Here is a 24,566-nt window from a genome sequence, read left to right as displayed (position 1 = left end):
GGCTGAGTGGAAGGGACCTCTGGAGGTCACCTGGTCCAGCCTCCCTGCACAACCAGGGCCACCAAGAGCTGGCTGCTCAGCACCATGCCTGGATGACTTCTGGGTACATCCAAGGAAGGAGATTCCCCAGCCTCTCTGGGCAACCTGTACCACTGATCTGTGCCACCTGCACTGTCAACAATTGATTCCTGGTTCAGCTGGAACCTCCTGTGTTTCCAGCTGGTGTTCACTGCCTCTTGTCCTGTGATGGGGCACCACTGCAAAGAGCTTGACTCTCCTCTGCACCCTCTGTTCAGGTATTTATACGCATTGATGCGATTCCCCTTGAGTCTTTCCCAAGCCGAACAGTCCCAGCTCTCTCAGCCTTTCCTCACAGGAGAGGTGCTCCCATCCCGTAACCATCTTCACGGCCCGTTGCTGAACTGTCTCCAGTATATCCACGTTTCTCTTGTATTGGGAAGTCCAGAACTAGACCAGCTCCAGTGTGGCCTCACCAGTGCTGAACGGAGGGGAAGGATCGCTACCATTGACTGACTGGAAATGGTTTGTGTAATGTAGCCAAGAATACTGTTAGCTGCCTTTGCAGCAAGGGCACATTGCTGACTCACGCTCAATGTGGTGTCCACCAGGGCTCCCAGGCACTTGCCAGCTGTGTGGCCCCAGCGCCTTCCTCCCCAGGGGCAGGACTTGGCATTTCCCCTTGTTGAACTGAGACTTAAGGTAAAACTTGCTGAACTTGAAATGAAATTAATTCGGCATCTATTTAGATGTTGTTTTTAAGCAATAATCTTTGGCTTGAAACATTTAAAAACAATGCTGTGAACATGCCAAAAATGCTGAAAAAATTCAAACACGGTCTAATTAAAAACTAAAACATGCACACCAGATATTTTTAAGCTCAGCTGACATTGTTAAAAACAATAAGCTATTTTAGAAGGATGCTTGTTTATTTCATGCCACTTGGAGCAAACCATTTACTAATTTTGATAGTTTTTATGTTTGTTTCCAGAACCTTTTGTTCTCTTCCTGTGAGATACGAAGACTTAATGCAACACCATGAGGTGAAATAGCTCTGGTGTTGCTGCTTCTTCTCTCACCTGGTACAAACAGGGAGAGTATGACTAATTCTGGGACACAAGAAACCTCACTGTTTGTAGGTGTGTGAAGGAGCAGCAAGATAGGAAGACTAAATTACTAACTTGGGAAAACTGCCGGCTGTTTAATTATAAATCCTTGCAGGATGCTGAAATTTCTTTCTAGTTCAACAGAATAAGAAGTCAGTGCTTTGAACACTGTCGTTGTAGACTTCCAGGAAAAAGGTGCAAATGAGTGAAAATGCAAAACGTAGATATCATTCTCAGATTCTGCTTCCTTTTATCTTGATGACAAATAAAATGAAGCTGCATATTTGATTAAGGTTTATGCTCGGTTCTTTATCAGCTAATCATTGAGTGACTTTCTGTGAAGGTGGATGTCATCAGTGCCTTAAAGTCTGATGTGGAATACTTGTTTTATTTGAATATGGATAACTAGCATGTGTATTTATCAGGATTCCTGCCCTCCCAAATAAAACAATGTTTTACATACTGTTTTAGAGAATGGTAAAGAGAACTTTAAATCTGGATTTGCTACTACCAAAACAGGCTAGAATAGAGTTGTGAAGTGTGGTTGAAGCCAAGGCAGAAAATTCAAGCTAAGTTCTACTTCTATTTTTAGTGACAATAAGAATTAAAAGGAGATTAGTGTTGAGTTTTCAGTCCTGAAATAGTGTAACTGACAGAAAGAGTTTGATTTAAATCCACAAGAGTGGTGTTTTCTTTAAAACCCAATGCTGCCTTTTGTTCTCGTAAGGAAGATGTGGAGTGGCAGGGTAAGCCATTACACCGTGCCTCTCGGATAGATAGAAACCTGTTGGACTGTTTGAGTGAGAGAAGAATTGTTGTCCTGTTAACTAAAGCTTTCCCAAGTCGCATTTTTCAATGCATCTTGAATTCTTTTGGCATCTATCATGTTGACCCCATTTTGTCCTTGGCAGACTATTCCGTGGCCCATCTCCTCAGGCTTTCACAGGTTCTCGCTGAAGGCTATCAGGTCGGCTCTGATGCTTTATCGTGGGGGCAGAATGAGTTCAGGTGCAAAACCCTTCACTCTGTGTGAATGATAAAGCACCTTTCTGTTCAGAAACGTCTCGATTAAATTACCTGAAGCTGAAACTGGATCAGAATTGCCATGGGTTTTACAGAGACAGGTTTAGTATGTCTAGCAAAACTTCCCTGTTTTGGTTCAGAAAGCGGTGCCTTTAGTTACACCCATTGCAAACTGCCATCCCTGCAACTGGGGCGTGCGCTGTTGGAGGGGCTTTTTTTGCAGAGGGGGTTGTTAAACAGTAATTGGAGAACAAACATTTCGTAGTTCAGCAGTGTGGTTGAGTACAAGCCAGCTTTTAATTGTGGAATGCGAATCCCACTGCTGTTTCCAGAGGCATTTGGAATGGCAGCAAATGAGTTAGCCAAGTGTAGGAGGATCATTTCTGAGGAAATGCTTCCTGTGAAATTTCCAGAGTTTAAGGGAGCGGAACGTGTTTTGTGTTCTTTAAGATGTGACAGATGCTGGTCAGGTGGAGAAATGTTGGACTTATTTTGCTTGTTGCTGGAATTGATGTGAGATTTCCGTTCCAGTGGTTCTGAATAATTCCAGCTCCACATTTCTCATCCGACGTGATGAGGACGTAGCGTGATGTTGATGTAACCGTAAGGTACCTGAACTGCACCATGGCTGTTGGAATGTGCTCACACGCACTGTTACCGCCCAGATGGATGTCCTTGTTTTTCTTTCCTGTGCTTGGAAGGTCTACAAAGAACATTTAGAACCTCCTGTGCCATAAGGCTCCCTGGTTTTATTTATTTTTCTAGAGAAATAATCTGAGAAAAGGATCCTGGGCTTATCTGGTTTGTTCTCCCTCTCTCTCCATCCTCCATACTGTATGTCTGGTTTTGGTTTGGAACCAGAAAAAAGAAGGTAAAAAGCCCACAGGTAGTTAAGAGTAGAGTCCCTTGTGCTGCTGAGTGCTAACTCTGCGAGCCTGTTATGGGGCCAAAGAAGGATTTGGTACCAGGTGTCATCCTGGGGAGCCCTGCTCTGGTGTGTTACTGACGGAACAGTCTGTGAGGGTGACTGCGGGGAGCTGGTTTGGCATGTTGTGTATTTGTTGACAATATCCGGGAAAAGTTACCTTCTGAAGTCTGGGATAAATTGATTTAAAATTTTCTTTCCCCTTCCCAATGAGTGATGTGATTTTTCAAAACATTAGCAAAATCTGAAATGAAACAAGTACCAAGAGTGCTGACTTGAATTCCAGATAACACTCCATAATTCCCAGATAACTTAAGAAAGTAGAAATATAAAGAGGGGGATATGTTTGTACATCCCATAGAGCCAGCGAGCTGGACCAGGAGAGGTGTCCCTGCCATTCATTGCCCCTGCCAGTCACCTCTGGCAGCTCTGTGTTTGCTCCTGCTGGAGCTGTTCAGCCGGGCAGGACCCTCATGAAGCCGAGAGGAAGAGGAGCTGCGGGAGCTGCCTCGTCTCTCGCCTTTGTGCTCGGGGAGCCTGAGGCTCGGCTGCTTGCTGTCCCCTCCCTGCTAGGGAGGCAAGCTGATAGAGGGCAGTCCTCGGGCAAGTTCAATGTCTCTGAACATTCTGGCAAAGGGAATAATACCTTCCTGCTGCGGGTTTGGATGAAAGCAGGCGATATGCCAGGAAGCGTGGCTCTGGGGCTGGAGATTGGACCTTTAGCTGCAGCTGTGTTGCCAGCATCAGTGATGCTTCCAGATGCTTGTTCCTGTGTATTCACTAGGTGGTAAGAGACATGGCAGGTGAAACGCATATAGTGAGCATTGCCCACAAAGCACACATCTAAAGAGCTTTTGTATGTACATGCAGCTGGAGCATGACCCGACTGCTGGCTAGTTCTAAAAAAATAAATCCAAACTCATGCTCTTCCAGTCATTAGTCTTCCCCTAATCCCTTTGGAGTTCTTCCACTGTTTTTCTGCCACTCCTTACTCTGCTTCCCCTTCATCTGTTCTTCCCCCAGACTTTGGCTTCTTCCCCAGGCTGCCCTTGCGCAAGCGCTGGCTCTCAGGGCTGGCTTCTGGCCCCTCTTGGGCTCCTCTCGGCTGGGTGCCGTGCCTCCCTGCGCCTTGGGATGCAGTGAGATTCCTCCTTGGAGTGACGGGAGGGTGAATCTGGCCTTCAAAGTATGGTGATAATCATCAAAAGGCCCAGAGTCCTAGTGGGAAGCAGGGAAAGGGAGCACTCACAGGCTGGAAGGCAGGGGGATTTTAAAGGCAGTCTCACAGCCGTGGCCTGGCCAGGCAGTGGGTGGCACCCCAGCTTGTGTGAAGGTCAAGAGCACACCTCTTCTGTGAGCTGCTGGTTTGTCACCTGAACACTGGAGAAGATTCAAAAGGTTGTTCTGGTGCCCCGTTCCTGTACAGCGTTTGTAGGTACCCTATTGGAGATGGTGTCAGGCTGCAGTCCTGGCTGCTGCTGGCTGGGCTTGTTGTTCGAATCACCTTGCATTGCTGCACAGCTGAGGTCACGTCTTCTGTACCTACTGCTGTGGGGACTGCTGACATTGTCAATGGTATTGAAGTTGTAGGTGTGTTTTTCTTTTACATGTGCACATCTGAAGTATGTGAGCCAGCAGTGGCATGAGTGTAGGGTTTTCTCTTCTCTATAAAGGGCCGTGATGGCATTTGACATGTGGCAGCTGCTCTGCACTACAGTGCCTCTGCCCTCTCCATTTTCCTAGTTTATTCAGCAATACGCGTGTATCAGAGCTCCAATGCCTGCGGCTTTGTTTGCATGATCAGATGTTGCCATGCTAGGTCCCCGGGCAGCTCGGAGCCCTGGTTTCCTAAAAGGCATGCCTTGGACCATGAGGCAGAAACAGGAACGCTGCAGAACTTGTAGGTACGCAGGTGAACCCAGTGAGCAGATCGTGACCCTTCCTCCCTGGCTGTTACGGAGCTTCTGCGTGCGACTGCTGCTCCCAGCCTGATGGGAAGGAACTCCTCCCTCAAACACAACTGCTCCCCACGTCAGGGTCTTTCCTGGGGCTCAGTCTTCTTTCTTGGCTGACCAGAAGGGGAAAATGTGACATACGTGACTTGTTGAGGGAACTGGTCAGTGGAGAGGGAACTGCCAGGGAGGTTATGCATCTTGAACAGATTCTTGCCCCCGTGCTCTTTGTCACTAAAAACACGATAGCCACCCTGTATGGAAGAGGATAATCTGCTGGTGCTACACAGCTGGCTTCATCCAAGACATCTTTTTGTGGAGCTCCTTGAAGCTGTGGGATGGGGTGATGTTTCTGGAAGCCCTCGCTGAGAAAGGTAGAGTTGTATTAAAAAAAGCTGAGGGGGGAAGTATCAGATGCTCCCAGTTTGTTGCAAACAGAAGGCATTGTTTTACACGAGCCCCTTTTCTGTCTATTGCATAATTTCTGACAATTTTTGTGTGCTTAATATAGGCAAAAATAGCTAAAGTGAAGAATTTTCTCCTAGTGATGATTTCTAGAAGAGTTCAAAGATGCGTCCTTGATACTGTATTTTCGGTACGTATAATAAACTTGGTGGACTGTTGGAAATGGATTGGTTAGGGTGCTGTTTTCTGTGTAGTGGCATGCCGGCTTTATACATATTCTAATGCTCTTGGCTAGGGCTGAATGGAAGTTACTCGAGTGAGAATTTCCCAATGACACTGGAGCCTGAAAATCGGCATTGTGTAATATGCGTGGTTACAATGAAGCAGCTTTACTGGAATACAACAAAAAGACTATGTTCTTAGTACAAAATAAATAAATAAAAAGCAGCAGATTGGATTGTTTTCCATAGGTGATTCAGAAACTTGAACTTTCCTTTACGTAGAGGCTATTAAAGCATCCTTTTGAAATCATTGTAATGAGTAATTCTTACACTGCATTAACAGTCATCCCAATGAGCGTGCACAAACTAAAATGCATTTTTTAAATGCCTGCATCAATGCTATTTCTGCAATAATGAGAGCCTGTATTTTCCGGAATGGACAGGCTTCATCTGTACAAAAGATAAATGGCTACCAAAAGAAAAGCTAGAAAGAGCTTTTAATAAGAAGATGAAAAGATTTTTGTAAAAGGATCTTGCCTGTTCTGTGATCAAAAACATGTGGGATATAGGAGGAAGAAGCAAATGGGGATCCCAGCACAATGCAGCACTTGGGATGCAGTGTTTTGGTGCAAGATAAAATGGAAAGAAATGGGAATGCTTCATGGGAGGTAATTCCAGTGCCTATAAACTATTACATCTCCATCTGACCTGAGGGCAGAGATGTAATTCGATAACCAGTCTCTGTGGGTTTGCGTGTTCTTACAGCAAGTCCTGCTAAGTCTGACGTGTTTGCTACAGAAAACCCGATGGCTGTTTGCATATTCTTCCTCTGAGAGCATATGACATATATGATGCCTTCCCATTATATGTATCTTAGCTCATTAGCTCAGGATGTTTCTTTTACCTAATATGTCTGTGTAAGATACAGTATGGGATACTTCCAAGAGATTTCAGCTTAGTCCCAGTAAACCACTGGATGTCACTCTGTTTCACAGGAACCCACCTGCTCTTGTGTCTGTCAGGCTTAATTTTGCAAGCACTGGCATTGTGTGTTTAATTACAAGTTAGGCAACGGCCATTTTTCAACACCCCCAGGCACTGTTAAGATTGCATGGCTGCAGTTTGTACACCTCACTCTGGGTGTTGTGCTGGAGCAGGTCCATGGTATTTGGTAGGGTTATCAGGTTATAGGTTCTGGGCCCCTGTTGCACGTCTCTGACTCTTAGATTTGCTGGCGTAATTTATCATTTTTATATTCTCTTGAGAAATACTTGCTTTCTTCATTGACTTTTAGATATTTCTCTGGCATTATAGCTACTTGCAGACTCGAAAAACAAAACCAAAACAAAAGAACAAACCTTTGCTTTAAGGCTGAAGACATAAGGTCATGATTTCCAGAAAGATTGGATGGCTTTAAAAGTAAGCTGGGAAGCTTTTACTTTCATCAGGATGGTCAGCAATTTAGAAAATTCAGCGTCATTTGTCACATCATTTCTGTATGCCTATAGTTTCTACATGGGAAAACAAAACAGAACCCTTCTCTAGCTGAGAGGTAGCCTTGTGTAGCCCTTGGATTCCTGGGCTGACTTTTTGTTCTGTGAGATGGCCTCAAAGTGCCAGTCCTTGGTACGTTGTGGACTAACTGCTGAGCAGCAAACCAAGCTAGAGAGAGTGACAAACATCTGAGCCCTGCCTGTCTTTAAGCAGGCTTGGCTGTTGAGTTCCATCTGTTTACCCTCAGGAAGATGGGTATGAGTATCTACGTGGCTTGGTGCGGCGTTTATTCCTTTTTAGAATGCCTTTGAGTAGGTATAAATAACCGCCCGGGTGCAGTGGATCCTGTAACTTGCTCAGCTTGGGATGTTCTGATCACGTTTTTGTAGATAGGTGCACGTAAATTTCTTGTAATCTTTAAAGAGGAAAGAGGCCATAAATAACTGAAGTGCTATTTTGAAATACACGTCTGGTTTGCAAGGAAGCTGTTCTTTGGGAGCAGTAGTAAACTGCGTCATAAGGGAGTAAATTATCAGCAGTTTGTGGTTGGTGGCTTTTTGTTTTGTTTTGTTTTAGTGTAATGAAGAACTCGTTTTGTTTTTGGCTTCCATGAGTTGCTGCCAGGCCCTCCACATTTTTGATGATGTTAATTTTTGTATGTGTGGTTTAATTTATTTAATTTCCCATTCTCTTGCCGTGCTGTTTGATTCCTGCGTTTTCGTGCAGCCAGCTCTGATTACTGAGAAGGCACAAATGATAGCAGGGTTCCCTGCTGTCAACAGGCGTTCTTCCAGCACGATGCTTTTTTTCTGGAGTGAATGCATCTTTGCTAGGACAGGAAAAGCTTTGCAAGACCTGTTCTGCTACTTAATGACCAAGCACTACTACTGCTGAAATCTGGAAGCCAGCCATGGATCCCATGAGCATCACACAGTGTTTTCATGCATTTAAATGCATCTATGAGTTTCACAATTCAAGCAACAGTGAAGTTGAGCCCTGGAACTGGTGAGCTATCAGCACTCGTGTATTCAGGAGAATGTTGTTTTCATTAGCTTGATGGTTTGGTGTTTGCTTCACTTAGAGGCCTGGCTCCATGCTTGTTCTCTTGTTCTGACCAGTCAGGGTCACTCTGGCTTGGGCTGGCAAAGAAGCTCTGCATTTTTGTGAGCTCCAAAGGGCTGTCAGAAAACAACTTGTCACTCTGGGGGACTGCGGGAGAAATTCTTCTGACAATTCTGTTAGGGATGAGAAACTTCCAGGGGAAAAGCATGTGTTTATTTCCAAAAGCATGTTGGTATCCCCAGGGCTGAAGCAATGTATCCTATTTTGCTGGAGCAGCAGAAGGGTTATCGCCTTTGTGTACTGGTGGGAGGGAGACGAGGCTGTCCTCATTGTGCTGGTGTTACAGCTGAGCTGCACATCTCCAGTTCGTGGCAGTGCCTGTGTGATGGAACTCCTTTAGCAGACAGCTTACAGAAAGACGTGCTCCTTCTCTGCTCTGAGACTTCTTGTAAAAGGATAGGACCCACTTCTGTTAATTTTTTTAACTTTTAAACATGTTTTTATTCCCCTTGCCTTCTGTCTTCCTTTCCCAGAGGTGGCCCAAGTGTTTTAGAAACAACATAGTCAACTGGAGCTCATTGAATAATTTAACTGTTGCCTGAAGTGATAATAAAAAGAGGACGACCCATTTAATAAATCAACCAGAGCTAAAAGCTCTCTGGTTTGTAAAGATGTTCCTCTGCCCTGCCTTTCAACTATCTGAAATCCTCTTCTGAAGCACGTTTTTCCCCCCACGTTTGGGTTTTGTATACCCAGGAAGGACACCTTCCTGCCCGCTGCCTGTGGGTTATCCATGGGAGTTGTTTCTGGTCAGCAGAGCTCTTTCAGAAACATCACCACAGGGTGTTGTGAACCCTTATCTCAATCCAAACTGCTCCTATCTAGCTGTCCTCTGCCATAGTTGCTGCTAGTTATTCTTTCATCAAGGCTACTGCTGCAGCAGGAACTTCTCCAAGGGCTGCTAGAATCACTTATGGGCTTCCTTGACCACTGTCACTTAACCCAAGAAATAAATCTCTTTGCGGCTCCTGATGTGTGCCTTCTAGAGCAATGAGAAGTGGCCTTTCCTTTTCATAGATGCTTTTGCTTTTCTTTAAATAAGAGTATTTTCAAAGTACTTCTTGTTTCTGCGTTGGAGCTCTGTTACCTGAAACAGATCTAAATGCAAACTAAATGCAAAATACTGTATTTAAGGGGCATTGCACAGAAATGTGAGCATCTAGGGAAGCTCATAAACCTTTTGTTGAAGACGTTTTTCTGTCTGTAGCTTGTGTCAGACTTTTTATTTAATCCCTTTGGACAGAGGCTTGGCAGTACATCAGTGTGTTACTGTATAAATTGCTCTTTTCATTGTAACTGTAATTGTAAAACAGCCTGGCTATCACAGCCACCCAATGATTGCAGCGTTATCATTCCACAGAGCTGCAACATTTCGTGGGGTGCAGTGGGGTCCTGCATTTGAAATGAGAGGTATTTAATAACTTGGCTTCTCAGTTGTGGCTCAGTTTTAAAACTAGCATAGTGATCAGAGAGCCTCGCGACGTGCCTTGAAACATCATCGTGCTTCTTGGAGCTTACTGCCTTGTTTTTTTTTAAATGGGCCCTACTTCAATCTGTGTATGGAGGCTTGTGCTGGACATATTCGATTACTGAGCTTTGTGCTTCAGAGGCTGCTGGGGACAAATGTGTGAACGCTGATGTGTATAAATAAATGATTGTAGGTTTAAAATCAAGGTCTAGGGATAAACGATCCATTTGTCTCTCTTGCCTGTTTTGACTGGAGAGCTGAATTAACAGCTAAAATAGGTGCTGTAGTGTGTTGAGCAGCATTGAATAGGAGGCTACAAAATTAATCCCCGGGGGATGGGTCGCTGGGGTTGAAACCTTTCAGCACTGAACCCTGTGCGGGCTTTGCTGTTCTTGCTGTGAGTGCTGAGGTGGTGGCTTTTTCAATAAAAAGTTTGTGCCCTTTGAAGCATCCCAAACCTCTTCCTTAATCAAGAGGGAGAGCAAGGAAACATCATGCTTGATAGTTTTCAAGAGCTTTTGGCTATTTTTGTACTCTGCTGTGTTTATTTTTTATAAATGGTTTGATTGCTTTCTCTCTAGCTGTAAGGCAAAAAGCTTCCCGTTCCAACGTGAAGCTTATTCCTCACCCTCTTCTCACAAGTGTATTCACAATTAAATAAAAATATTAATAATAAAGGCACTGGTGTTCTCATTTGTTTCTCTTGAAACAGTCACATTCAGATGACTTACTCCAGATATAAACTACAGAGACTGAGCAGCGTGTCTGGATTTCCTTGTGCCCTTCCCTTCTCCCCAGGCAGAGATCTCCTGTGTGTAGGTTCGTGTGCTGTGTCGGCAACCTGGGAGTTCAGAAATGACCTGGGTCCAAAAGAAAAGTTGACCTAAGTCATGAGAGTTAAAGCAGCACAAAGAAATTAAAGCATCTGTTCTCTCTCAACATACTTTCTGCACTTGAGCCTTGAGAGATCTTAAGTTTCTGTTTTTGAAGCTTTTTGATAGAAGCACCAAATAATTCAAGTGAGTATTGAGTCCACCTAGGAAGGGCAGATAACCTTCCAGCTGCAGCAAGTTGCTTGGTCCCTGACTATGCAAAACTCTGGCTGCAGAAGTTCTCAAGTTGTCACAGTGGTTTCCTGGCTATGTGGTGGGCAGGGATTGGGAAAATATGAAAAGTTGCGTATTAGAAAGCCAGTGATCGTGTACCTGTGATTTAAACAGACTTCTTGGCTTGCACATGCCCACCACCCAAGTGAGTTAGTGTCTACTCTCTCACCCCCAAACAAAATAGTGTGGCTTTTCCTGTTCCAGAGGGAGGTAATAAATAAGGCAAACTGAGGAACTTGAAGTTCTAGACCTCTTTCAGTTGTTTTGAGAGCTTCTCCTGTCAATGAAACTTTAAAGCAAGCATGGATAATTTGGAGTTGGTTTAGGGTGTATTTTTCAAGGAGAGGTTCAGGGACTGAGTTTGTTTTTAAGCTCCATTTAGAAGTAAGCCTGCCAGTTTCCACTGATCAGCTTTAATTTTATTTTTCCCACTTGCCATACAAACAGCAAAGTACGTTATCAAATGTATGCCCAGGCCAAGTCAATAAATTCTAAATGAGTCCTCAATTATTTTCTGTCCATCTTGCACATTTTTATTGGGTTATTGAAGAGCTCACTTGATGCATGCTTAGCTGAGCAGGGGAAATTAAACTGTTTTTCCCCTTCCCTTTCTCTTCCCTCCCCATGATAGACTAATGTGCTTTGGCTTGAAATTACAAAATGCCCTTTAAAGGTCTCTGAAGTAGACAACAGAAGTGCTCTCCACTATCATTTTTCATAAGTATGTATGTAAATGGTTGGGTTTTTTTCCTATTTAGAAACTGAAAAATTATACATATTTTCCCTTTGAAATCTTACTCTACTACTGGAAGGCAGTTCTGCCTTCATGGGAAGTACTTGGTGCTACTATAGGACGAAGTGGCCGGGTTGTTTGATTAACATGGTTGTATCAAGATGATACGGTGTGAAAAAGGCATTGTCCTCTATACTATTTATGTGTGGCCATATTGAGCAATCTGTCCCCCGTGGGGTTGGGAACAACAAAAGATTATGTGTTTTAGTAAGTGGTTTGCTGTTGGATGTGTTTATACAGAAGCTGGCTGAAGCACAAGCCATCCTTATGCTGATACTGTTGGGTGCCAGCCACATGTTTGCTTGTGCATATGAATCGCTGGGGGCTGCTGTTGTGTAAGCTCGTTCCTAAACACTCTGCTCCATCTTTTATCACTTCCTTAGACTGTAGTTGCCCTATTTGTGCCCTGTATTGTGCATAGAAGATGAAATCTCTCATTGCTGTAAGGTTTCTTTGGTTTCTTATTCCAAGTAAAATAACCCTTTTGTGTTGTGCAGGACTGTGTTCCTTCCAGACGTGCATCTCTCAACAATGGTAAGAGAAATACTGGGCATCAGCAGAACTTAGGTGCTTTAGAAAATGTTGCTCAACAAACAAGAAAAACAATAAATTAAGCTTCAAAAAGACCAAGCCAGTAAAACCAGGTCTACCCAGTGACTATTTCATCTGCATCAAATTAGCATCAAATCCAAGAAGTTATACGTGCATCATTCTGCCACTAGGTAAATAACTGACTTGTACAGCCACCCCTCGGAGCAACAGAACAGCTCTTTGCTGTGCACAGCTGGTGGTGGCCCGGGAACCTGTCAGACTGACTGCTGCGCTGCCCTAGGCTCTCCTGCTGCAGCACAGGAAAATTCACGGGTAGGCTTCTGCATGTAGCCCTTGGCTTCTCCTTTACGTGCAAAACCAGCTCGTTTCAAACTTTGGCATACACCTTTGTGCTAAGGTGGCAGGCTGATTTGAGTGGCCCGACCGGCCAACAGTTGCTCTGTGTTTGTGGGAGGAGGATGCGGTGTCTGTAACGGGGAGGGATGGCGCTGTTGGCAGGCCAGCAGCGAGCTGGCTGCGTGCCCTGCAGCCTGCCAGCAGATCCTGTTGCACAAGCCAGCCTCACCAGTGCAGCAGATGGTGAGACCAGTGCCATGGCGAGCCGTGTAGTAGCAAGGAATGACTGCTTAGAGTGAGTCCCAGCTATTGATTAATTAATACAGAAATCAGCAGTGAGGATGCGAAGAGGAAAAATGGTGTTGTTGTGTTTTTTTTGTTTGTTTTTTTCCCTCCAGAAGGATTACTGTAAAGAAAAGGCACCAGTGAGCTGGTGAGCTATGAAAATAGCTAGAAGAGTCTTCATAGGAGAAGTGCAGAAGCACGTGTACGACATGCAGTCAAATTTAGCTGTAAGGCTAGAAAAATCTACAGAGTGGTGGTGTGTCTTCCAGCTGTTCGTCTAAGCAGGATTCACATGACTGGGAGAACTCTTTAGGGTTTGTATTTGTGAAAACAGCCATACTTCTCTTCGTGTCAGTGTGAAGAAATAGCAGGGTTTGAGATTTGACCTGTGGGTGTGGAGGGCTGGCTTCAGTTTGGAAACTAAAGGAGAGCTTTCCGGTTTTTGGAGGACAAGATTTTTTCAAAGCACAGGGATGATCTGCAGGAGGAGAAAATACTTTAGAAGCTCGTATTAATGTGGAGGTAGAACTGCAGGATTTTAATCCAGTAGAAAAGGCTTCTCTCAGTATGTAGGCATAAGAAATTTAGGACAGGGAGTGTTTCTGAAATACTTGATCTACCTTTGCAGTTGCGGAGTTTTCATTTGCTTGCCAACCAAAAGGTGAGAACTTCTCTAAATTAAATTGTTATTTCCTTTGTTGTTTGCCGTTTGCCTTTCTTTGTTGTTAGTTCGTATTCCGGAATCTTAGAGATGATTGTGTTGATACTTCCCAGGAGGAAAGAAGCTGTTATTAATAGAGCTGCTTCCAGCAAAAATCAAGGTTAGGCTTTGTGGAACTAAGACACTACAAATAACCTCAACTTGAACTGTGCTTTTCCAGTTACAGATCATAAAGCTTCTTGCAGAGAAGGTAAGTGTAGCTACTTGCCCTGTGTTGGCTGATGTTGGGTCAGTCACCCCGTGTCCCTTTTCCCCACACTCTCCATTTTGCCATCGGTTGAGACAGGGGTCCTGCTTTGGCATCTTGTCCTGAACACCTTAAAATGAGCAGTCCTCACAGTACAGTGGAAAAAAGACCTGGGTATGTTAAGAATTGTGATGGACAGCAGGTTGCAGGAGTAATACGTGAGATGGTTTATTTTGGCCTGGTGCCTTAGATTGAAAGGGACTGTTAATAAAAACTGTGAGGCAGAGCTCCTTTGAATTGTATTTGATGTTTGTAAAAGATTGTTGTGAAAGGGGAGGAAGGAATGGCTCATGCTGATGTATTGGTCGAGGAGCTGGCTTTTCAGAGTTACTAAATGGGAAGCTGAGTGCTTCAGGCACGTCCTGAAGGAGATGGATGCTGAGCATCAGATGCTAAGGTAGGATGGGCAATAAAGAAGCAAAGAGCGGATGCTGTTTGAAAACATCGAAGGAGATTAGAGCTGCTGTGCTGCAGAAAGGGTAGCTCATGGGGAATCTGAGAAAATCATCTAGATACTGAGGAAAGCAAGACTTTGGCATGGGGAATGCTTAAGAGAAGTAATGAATATGTCTGAACTGTAGCTAAATGGAAGGGAAAAAATTATGAGGGGAAAAGGACAAGATAAATAAAAGGCTTAGGAGCCCTAGGAAGGTGTGTCGTGCCATAGAGTTCTGTGCTATGGGTCTTTCACTGCTTAACGCTGCTGTGTTCTCATTGCCCTGAAAGAGCTGTGGTCAGTGTTCATGGGAGCTCTGCAGTCTGAAGCCCTGCATAGTTAATCCATCATATTTTACTCCAACAAGATTTTGCATTACAGCAGCAGCCTAAAATGATACACAACATCTGTGCAGAGCATTGCTGAAATTCCTAATAAATGAGTTCCAGAGGCAACCCTCCATTTGTGGGATGTTTTTTGTACAGCACGTTTTGTGAAGAATTTGACCAGCCTAACTCTTCAGTGGCCTGCAAAGGTAAAGAACTGGAGGCTCCTATTAGGATCACAGGGCAGGCTGGAGGCTGTTTCTGCCAGACACTGATCTACCTGCATCTTGCTTCGCTGTTGCTGAGAGCTGCTGTGTGCTGTGAGCTCAGCCTAACTGGGGGCACTGACACACTGGGGGACAATCTGTCACCAGTCTGTGCCTCAGTTTCCTCTTCTGTGAAATATGGACCTTTAAAGAAAATACTTTCTGAAATTCTCAGGATGTAGATCGCTACATCCCGATTGTGAATTGCAAAATATTATTGCAAAGTTATTGAATGATTGGAAGTTATACAGTGTGAATAAAAACAGGGCCTTGGTTTGCTTGGGACGTCTCCTGCAGTACTGGAGAGCTGTTGCTGTCCCTACTTTGCAGCAAGGTCACTTGTGTCAATACCATCCAGATGTGTATCCTCAGGGTTCGTCTAAACACAGTTTTCACTGCATGGTGTTAATAGCTCTTACGCTGGCTCCCAGCGGGGTCCCACCCCTGTGCTTTCACCTCCATGTTTATTCTCTTTTATACCCTCCCACTGCTTTCTATTTTTTTCCTCTCTTCAGCTGTCTTATTTTAAAAGTTCTGGGCAGTAAATCTTCTCTTCTTTCCTTCTATTGGAAAGAAAAAAAAATCTTAAAAACCGGAGGAGCTAGAAAGCCCATTGCAGAAAAATGGTGCGTAGGAACAGACCTGAGAATTCCTACCCCTGAGAATCCTTCTAGCAGCAGCGAATCAGTGTGAACTTGGAAAAGGTGAAACAGTGCAAGGGTAACCGTACTGGGAAGTCACCGTGTATTAAGACACTTGTGGATTGTTGGAAGTGACTTCGTGAAGTGCTGCGGGAAGCTCTGGGCTCCATTCATGTCTCGTGGTGGAGCGAGGCAATGCCTGCGCTGGCAAAGTCAGATGTTGGAAGAGAGGAGGTTGGAGTCAGGCTGGGCATGTGCCTGCCCGAGGATGGCATTTCCCTGCTCTGTTCTTGCTTCTGTTGACAGCTACCAGGTGAATTTAGTTAAGCTCAGGAAAAGGTTATGAAAGGTTTTTCCTCTTTGCTGGTGGGCAAGCAAAGGATGCTGTGCATGTGCAAACGCGAAGGGATGAAAGCGAGCACATCCCCTTCCAAGTGCAGAACGTGATAGTGTCACTGCTCAAGGCGTTTAGTACTGAAGTCAGCGTAGGAGATAACTGCTTCAAGCCAGCGTGGACATAATCCAATCAAAACTTCATTTTTTGCCTGATTGTGTTGGCCTGAGCAAGTCAAATGTTACCCAGTTTTCTGACCCAGTTCTGTTCTGTGCCTCCAGGGCAAACTCCGTGATATGCTTCTGTCTTCTCAAATATGTTTTTCAGCGTGTTTGTGTGAGTTCCTGAACCATTTCTGGGGTGGGGGAGAAAAGTATCACACGAAAGAAAAAATTAGAAAAGCATCTAGTTAGATTTCTTTTTTTTCCCCCCTCACTTTTGTTTTCTTCTGGTGGCTTTATCCCAGCAGAAGCAGTGAGTTGTTCCTTCAGTTGTACTCTGGTGGTGATAGGGATATAGCAGAGCTGTGCCTGGTGCAACCTAGCATAGGTCAAAGCTAAATGAGGTTGCCTGTTGAAAGGTATCTTGCATCCCTTCTGTTCAGGTTAGGCTTTTCATTTTAGGGTAACTGCTGTGGTATTGGCCATGGTTGGGTTGTTAGAAGTTACTAAAGGACTTCTTAAAATGAGAACTAGACTGAAAGAAAATCCCTTGAGTACCATAACATTTAGCTTTTTGGAAAGGCAAAAATGTGGGGTACCGGAGTGGGTCAGAAAACCGAGAGCTGCTGAGGCAGCATGCGGTGTGCAGCTGCCCGTCTGCAAAATGGGAGCCAATCGTGTTTTTTTTCTCTGTTTTGTGCAATGGTTGGGAATCTATGGCTTCACTGTGGTGGAGCTGTAAGTCAAAGATGCCCCTTGTCACTGGGGTTTATTTATTCCAGTTTATAACATTACATCTAGAAAATTCTCTTCCTTCCAACATTCAGCTCTCGTGTAATTTAATTGTGTGCCGGCTGCATGAGCCAGACCTGGCTCTCGAGTTAAATGGAGCCACATCCATTTAATTGAGTTATGCTGTAGATGAATTTTCCTCTCTGTGCTAAATCTGGGACGCTAGTCAAGTAGGTTCTGCTGGCCCAAACATATGCTGAGTCCTTCCCTGCAAGTTCAAAGGCCTGCCTAGAATTGTGTGTGCATAAGAGCTTTTTTTTTTAATAACACAGCTACTCCAAATGATGTGCCTAAAAAGCAGTTGGGAGGCAAAAATGTACAGACCAAGATGGTTAGCTTTTGTTTAATGTTTTAATTGGCATTTGGTGTGCTGTGTGAATTCTCACAGTTGTCCTATCAATATCTGGCCAGATTTTAGTCTTTGCTCTCCCACACCCAAATGGCTGCAATTTCTGAGAGGAGCATATTGTCTCGTATCGAGCTGGCACACGTTGCACGGCTGTGTTCTTGTGGCTGTATCACAGCATCGGTTTTGCTTCCTGTGTAAATCTTCAGGCTGGCATCCCTGGTGCTGGCTGGAAGTGCTGATCTGCAGCCTTTCAGGTGCTCAGAAAACAGTCAAGAGCAAACTGTTTGTTACTTCCTCTACTGTCGCTAAGTGGAAGATGCGTTTCACTGCTTTTTTCATGCTTTAGTTCATTATTAGCTTCAGAAGCTTTTATTTGTGAGATGCAAAGAGTGGTGCTAGGAACTGCGCTGTAATTGCAGTTACAATGGTGCACGTTCACCCCTTCTGAGAGCACAAATGCTTCCAGGGCTAAAAACCTCTATGCAAAGGAGGACATTTAAGAGGAGCACATTTAAAAGAAGAGGAGTTTATTTAAATAAGCAGGCAGTACTGAATGCTTAGACTCCTCGTACCCACCCACACTGACTGCTGTTTGGAAACACTTCAGGAAAACGCCACTCCCTTAGCAGGAACTCAAGTGGGGCTGGGGCTTTGTTCTGTTGTTTCGGTTGTTTTTCCATTCGGAGTGATGCTGTCATGGGGTTGTCCAAGGCAAAGGCTCGCAGTCACTTTACTCTTTATTTTTCTCCAAGCTCCAGCTATTGTGCTCTACCTGAAGATTAGGGTGCTTCTCAGTAGTGGAAGAGAGCAGTGAACTGCTGATGCAACTTCTCAGGCCAGTGCATTTGCTAACTTTAATTACTGTCTCCAAGAAAGGATTAAGTGCACCTCAAATTGGGGCACTTCCACGTGTGTTAAAATTACCAGCAAAGAGGTAGTTATCTTCTGAGTCTATGTAAATGCCAAACGGAGATGAAGTATAGAAAGGTGAAATGAACTTTGCCTTTTTCTTAAGGAAATCACAAGAGCCGTGCCCTTTTAAAGGAGTGGATGGAGAATATAACAGAGGGTATGTGGGTGTACTCGCAATTCCTCATGCCCTCTTGAAGTTGCATTGCAGTTGTTTCCAAACTGAGGTCTGCCGTGTGTATTTAAAAATCCTGGTTTCAGAGGAATAGTTATTGCAGCTATACAGGTAGGGAAAAGGAAAGTGGGTTAATAATAATCATTTGTGTCCTCTCCCTTGGAGAATGTTGTCCATGGTAGATGGCCAGTTGTTACCCTGAAATAAAATTGGGATATCAGAAGTAACAATCCCAAAAGCACGCACGAAGGTTACAGAGGAGCTAATGTTTGAGGAGACAGGGAACTTCACAGATCCCTGAGCTGTGCACAGGCTGAGCAGTGTCCAAGGGGCTGGAGCCCGTCAGGCTGCGGTGTGCGGCTGCAGGGCACCCGCCTGCAGTGAGCAGCGTGCTGGGTTCTCTGAGCGGGTGGCTTCGGTGTCTCTGTGAACTCGGCATACGCTGAATGAGCTTATTTGGATGCTTATAATGAATTGGATGAACAGTGAAATAATTAACAAAGTAGACACTTAAATGGTTATTGCAGGTTTTACAGCTGACTTTATTTAGATGAATGAGGTAGCTCATTCTGCTATTAGCTGCACCTTAGCAAAAGATTTTTTTTCTTTTCTCTTTAATGAATAAACACCACTAATAAGGAAAATTAGTGTGGCATTCATTGGAAAGACAGCACAATGGTCTGTGTCCTTTGCATGGAGAACATCAGACTCTGAAGTGACTCACATGCAACTTCTGAAAATATTTTGTTGTTTTTTTAGATGAAGAAATGTTCCCAAGTTCTTTGATACAGTATTAGAGATCATTAATTCATCGAATGTCAATATATGACTTACTGTCTAGTTAGATTATGCCCATAACAGTTTTCCCAGGTACTGCAGTAGAGTACACGTAGAGGCCAGGCCTGCATTTTTGCTGTTCTCTGGCTGCTATTTTTATTCCCTCAGTCAGCAGAGTTGCTTACACTTGAATGCTCGTGGATTCCTCTTGTATTCCCCAGTCAGCTGTAGGGCTTTCAGATACTTCACCCCAGTGACTGGCTCCTAAACTGGAGAGCCTTCATGCCAGGATTTAGGGCAGGATTTTAAGGCCTTTTCCTGATCAGTGTAGATCAGTATAACTAAACCTAATAGTCAGCCTCTGCGGGTTAAGTGGCTTTTATGATTCTTACTCAGTAGAGATAATTTAGCAAGACTTGCAAGCTGTTTAGTTTAGCTTTCATTCTGTTACATATACCACATGTAGCTCCCTGACTTTCCCAATGAAAAAGAATAGCAGCTAGCGGTGAAAACCTCTGACCTCAGTTCTGCAGGTTTTCTCTTTATCTGTTGCAATACAGCAACCAATCTGTGCAAGGCTCATATATGTTGTGAGAAACTGCGAGGGAATTCAGAGGAGTGATTCAGATTACTGCAAAAGCTGACTGAGTTTCTTATATTTTAAAATATGCAATGAATGTACCCCCCCCCATCCCCTTTAAGAACAAAGAGAAAAGACTTAGCAAATAGCCGATGACAACGTGTACTGGGTGCTGCTGTATGTACTCTACTCATGGTTTGGTTTGGTTTTCTTTTAAAGGTATATAAAATGTGGCTGAGATGTGAAGCTTATCTTGTAAAAACATTATTAGTAAGTCTTTAGTTGTGCATTGGTTTTGAGCCTTGCTGAACCATTTTAACCAAGGTAATTTTATCTCCTTCTGTTTGCATTCTATGTGTACATGTTCACTTGACTTTTTCTTATTGAAACCGTCCTTTATGTGCACTCCAACCATTTGGTACCCGGCATTCCCTAGTCACCGAGCTATTTCTGCCTAAGGTTGTTACCTTTCAGTGTTCCCAGCACATCTCAGAAATCTGGAATGGTAATTGGATGGGAAAAACACTTGGTCATTTGTCCTCCTGGATTGGTCCACGAGGAGGCAGATTTCAAGCAAGAAGCAATGCATTTAAGCATGATTGGTAGCACTGCTTCTGGATCATTTTGTTTTCTTCCAAACTGAATTTGGTGTTCATAATGTGTTGTATTAAAAGCCAATATTTTGATACGTAGGATACAGAACGTCATACTGTGGAAGATTTGCCTGTATATTCTGAATTCCTATCGCAAGCCTTACTTTGCAAGCTTTGTCCTAGTGTTGCATTTGGAGAGAAGCTAAGGAAAAATCCTGTGACTTTGGAGAAAGATAGACAAATTAGGATAGCTGTGCTGATCTGTATTTATTTCAGTGTAAATTTTTTACATTACAGATGTCCTTGGATGGATTTTATTATTAAAAGTGGCTTCGCTCCAGAGTAATTCCTCTGTTCTACCAGCGGTTTAATTTTCTTCCGAAAGAGCACTGTTTTCTCCTTCAGGACTGAGTATTTGCCTGAGGAATTACTCTGAGAAGCTCTAGTTGTTTCTTTCTGTACAGACAGCCTCCAGGTGATCCACAACTACAAAAGAAATCAAGAACTCATCTGACAGCCTGTACTGTGAAAGCAAGAGCTGGAGTCAGAAACTTTTTGAGAGGTTTTGGTATATTTATATCTTGCAATAAGTCACTAGTCACTTTTTGTCTGGGGAGATCTCTGTGGGAATTTGTTTTTAACTCTGTCTTGAAAATCCTGAACAATATTTTCTGTTTCAAGAGCAGAGAGACTGATAGGGGAAGTAAATCTAAATCAAATGGCTGATTCCACTGACAGCACCGAGCGTGGATTTATAGAAAAATGAAACGGTAACTGTGGCCTTTTTCCTTCTCAAAAATCCCTAATTGGTATTTCCCCCTCTCCCTTTGTCAGATGCTTTCATGCTTTGGCGGTTGAGATGCATTAGCTTCTCATGGACTGCTTGGGTTGGTTCCTCTGAAATACCTTGAGAGCACGAGCTGTCTGTAAGGGGCTGAACCTGCTCTTAATGAAGTGAGTGTGCTGCTTCTCTTGTCAGTTGCTTTTTGGGCTATATTTAGCAGTTCCCCAGAGCTGTGTTGCAGACATGAAAGAATAAATATGACATCTTTCTAAGGACTGGGTGAGGAGTCATGGTGGATGTAATCTTTCACCGCCAACTGAATTGTGTCTGGGTGCAGAGCCTTCTTCAGCATAGATCTCGGCTCTGCGCTCGCTCCTTGGTGTCTGTGCTGCTGGGGGTGAAGTTGGCAGTACAGATCAATGCTTAATATCTTTCCACCCTGTCTGATTTATATAAAACCCAGGTAAAGGAAGGTTTGCAAATTAATCCACTGTGTAATGGTCGCCTTGTGTAGGAGAGCACAAAAGACTCCATCGGATGTGATTTGAGCTGGTACGTGCTTTGTGTACTTCAAGTCATTTGTCTGAATCCATGGGTTTTGAAGAGAAACTTTGACACCCTGGCTATTGAATGGAAAATGAAAAGTACTGCTTTTTTTTGTTGCTGTTCAGCCGGATTGTACATGACGTTTCTGTTCCTTTCCCTTTAAAGAAAATAATGAAGATACAGAGGAAAAATCCAAGAGCTGTCTGTATTCGATTTGTTCGGAAATTAATCGTTAATGATTTCCAGGTGGACAGCAAATGTGTTATGAAGCCTTACGTATTTGCATGCAAGGTAGTGAAACAAAACATAGTGATGTGCATGGAAAGGATCCCATCAAACCTGAATCCTCAAAGAGCAAATTGGTGCCTGTAGCAGCAGATCAGTCTGTGTGCAAGGGGATTACTGAGGTTATGCTGACTTGATGTTGTGGGTACTGTGGTTTCTGCTTCTTGAAATCCTATGTGTAGGCTCATGCTGTATCACAGTGGCTGGAAACTGAACCTTTATCATTTTTGTTGTCTTATGCATTTTACTAGCATTTGGAGTAGAAATACTTGCTCCTAAATGAAATGTCAGACGATTTAATCATTGGATGGGGCACACATTATGACTTGAATAGGAGTGGTTCATAGCTTTGAGAAAGATTTGCCAGCTCTTGGAAAGATGAAGTGCCGTAGCCAGTTCCTCATGGCACATTGCAAATCTTTCTGAAGCTCGTCTCCCAGACAGGAAAAATCTTCCCACCTTTTTTATTTGCTGCACTTCCAAGCAGTGCGTTGCACGCTAATGTTTTATACTGATCGCTTCAAACGCCTTGCTTGTCATATGCCCAGTATAAAATGAAAATATGTTTGCCAGACAGGTAGCATAGATCCTGCTGGCTCTAATTTGCAGCCTGCTTCATAGGAAATGTTATTTGCTGAAGCTAACTTTAATATTTTATAGTTGTCATATACTTGCAAAGAAACAATTATAAGCAAGGGCTCTGATTTAGGAATGTGGTTTTGAGCCTCTCTACAGTCCCTTCTGTTTCTTCACCAGCATGGCCCGGCGGCAGCTCCCTCCACAGGCAGTAAGGCTCGAACATGTTATAATCACACCTGGGTATTCTGACAAATGCGGTGTGCCTCAACTGCTTCCTGCAGCACAATTGCCTTGAAGTTCTACACTTTACTGTTTTCAGCTTCATTTTTTGGCGTCTTGAGTGCGGTGCTGTAGCTGCCCCAGAGCTTTGTGATGCTGGGCGAGCAGTTTCTGCCTAAGCAGCGGTCGCACATCTGCTCCTTGGGCCCGCGCAGCTTGTGGCAGACAGCGTGTTATTACACTGGCGGCACAGTAACAAAACCTTGGCACGCAGTGTGTTAATTTAGCTGGGACAGTGCTTTTCTTCTGTCAATGTTGACTTTAGAATATTTGCCGGGGAGCCGGGGAGCTAGCTTGGGCTGCGTTAGGGATGCTGCTGCGCTGCTGTCGCTGCAGTCTGCACTTACCACTGGGTGTGGTAATTATAGGTGGTGTGTTCGGGTTTCTAAGTGGGTATTGTGTACGTGAGGGAATGCTGAAATCGGAGACCTGGGCTAAATAAGCATCAAAGGCCTTGGAATCAGCCCGCTAGCCTGCCATAATGGGTGCTCGTCCTCCCTTATGCTGGCAAGGGGCTTGTTTGGCCCCATCATGGAGTAGGTGCGTGTGTTCATGGAGGGACTGGGAGAGGTGGCACCACAACTGAGAGAGAGGGGGGACCTGGTGAGTAATGTGCCCGCGTGGACGGGGAGATAACCCACACTACTGTGAGCTCACTAGAGGCTGGCTGTGGGATGGCTCTCCCGGCCCTCTGCTTCTGCGGCCTGGGCTTACAGCTGCTGAAGGACGGCTCCTGTGCAAGCAAATGAGAGGAGCCACACACCCTGCCACTGCTGGGGGCTGAGGAAGGTCTCTCAGGGAGATCAATAACATTGGAAAACTGATGGCACTGCACAGGCTCCTGCCAGGTGTAGTCAGAGTCCAAAAATACCTTTCCTGCCGTGATGAAAGGGAGTAGGAGGAGAGGATGTGGTGGATGTTAAGATCAGCTTGGTAGGAGAGGCACCAGCTGCTAGGACTAGGTCATTGGAGGGAGTGTGAAAGGAGCACCAGGGAACCTGCAGGTAATGGGCTTGCCAACAGGCGGATGGCCTCAGACGGGCATTTTCTTTCCTTCTGCTTCTCTGCTATAAGCCATGCTTACGTCTGAAATGAGAGCACATGCAGGCTTTTTTGTTTTACATCATTATGAGTTGGGAGTTATAAATGCAGTTTTACATGATGTTGCGTTGATGGACACACTTGGAATTTGGTGAAGTGGAAGCATGAATTAGTTTGGGATTAATGGAAGTGTCCCAGAGAACTTCTGAGTAGGCAGCGCACCTGACACCTTCCAGTTGTATCAGTAGGGCTGCAGTCTTAGAAACACAGCAGAGCATATGGGGAACCAATTAATTCAGCAGATATTAATTAAACACTTGTCCTCTGGGGAAAACCTTTTAGCACATCAGCTCTTTGGCCCAAGATCACACATGCATGAGTGGACAGTGAACATGCCTGCCTGGATTGTCACTTGTTATTTCTCTCGATAGGCTGGGGAGTGCCTCCTCTAGACTACTCCTGCCAGGCTTTTAGGGAAGTAGACTGTAGTTAATGCTTAAGCTGTCTCTCAGCCACCAGCTTTCTCGCATATAACTGATGTTAACACATCCTGTTTTTTCACTGTTGCCCCGTGGACTGCTGAAGCTGAGTCTGACGAGCTCCTGGCAGTCTATGGGCTCTTTGTTTTGAGAAGCACACTTCATCTGTGGCATGCATGTGGAATTATCGACGCTGAATATAGCTATTTTGTCTGTTAAAGCACACACAAACGCTTGCAAAAAAGAGCTCTTCCATGAAAGGGTAACGCATTGTGAGTGTGCCTTCCTGTTGATACCAAACAGCTTTGTTTGTGTCTGGGTGGTGCTGCGCTGACTTGAGCATTGTAGACTGAGTGGGTAATAGACACTGCAGGGAGATTCAGCTGAATGACAAGGCTCCACTTTATTTATCTGCTTTTAGAAAAAAGTCCACTGGTCTGTCATCAAGATCATGTAGCTC

At 44.3% G+C, this 24,566-nt stretch overlaps 1 protein-coding gene across 41 annotated transcripts in view; it reads left to right on the top strand.

Annotated features, from left to right (window-relative positions):
- Window positions 1–24,566, top strand: part of ARVCF (ARVCF delta catenin family member) — a 277,795-nt gene that overhangs the window by 145,176 nt on the left and 108,053 nt on the right. The window contains exons 1-3 of one of the 41 annotated variants that reach the window (XM_072024623.1): window positions 12,361–12,497; window positions 12,920–13,120; window positions 13,435–13,467. The exons of 38 other annotated variants lie outside the window; for them this stretch is intronic. The gene's annotated coding sequence lies outside the window, so the exon portion shown is untranslated. Of the gene's footprint in view, window positions 1–12,360; window positions 12,498–12,919; window positions 13,121–13,434; window positions 13,468–24,566 lie in introns of those variants that run through there. 2 more of the 41 variants (XM_072024635.1, XM_072024622.1) reach the window with 2 other exon arrangements.

Source organism: Anas platyrhynchos, chromosome 16 (genome assembly GCF_047663525.1).
Source record: "Anas platyrhynchos isolate ZD024472 breed Pekin duck chromosome 16, IASCAAS_PekinDuck_T2T, whole genome shotgun sequence".
Taxonomy (NCBI): Eukaryota; Metazoa; Chordata; class Aves; order Anseriformes; family Anatidae; genus Anas; species Anas platyrhynchos.
This window is presented reverse-complemented; position numbering and strand designations above follow the sequence as displayed.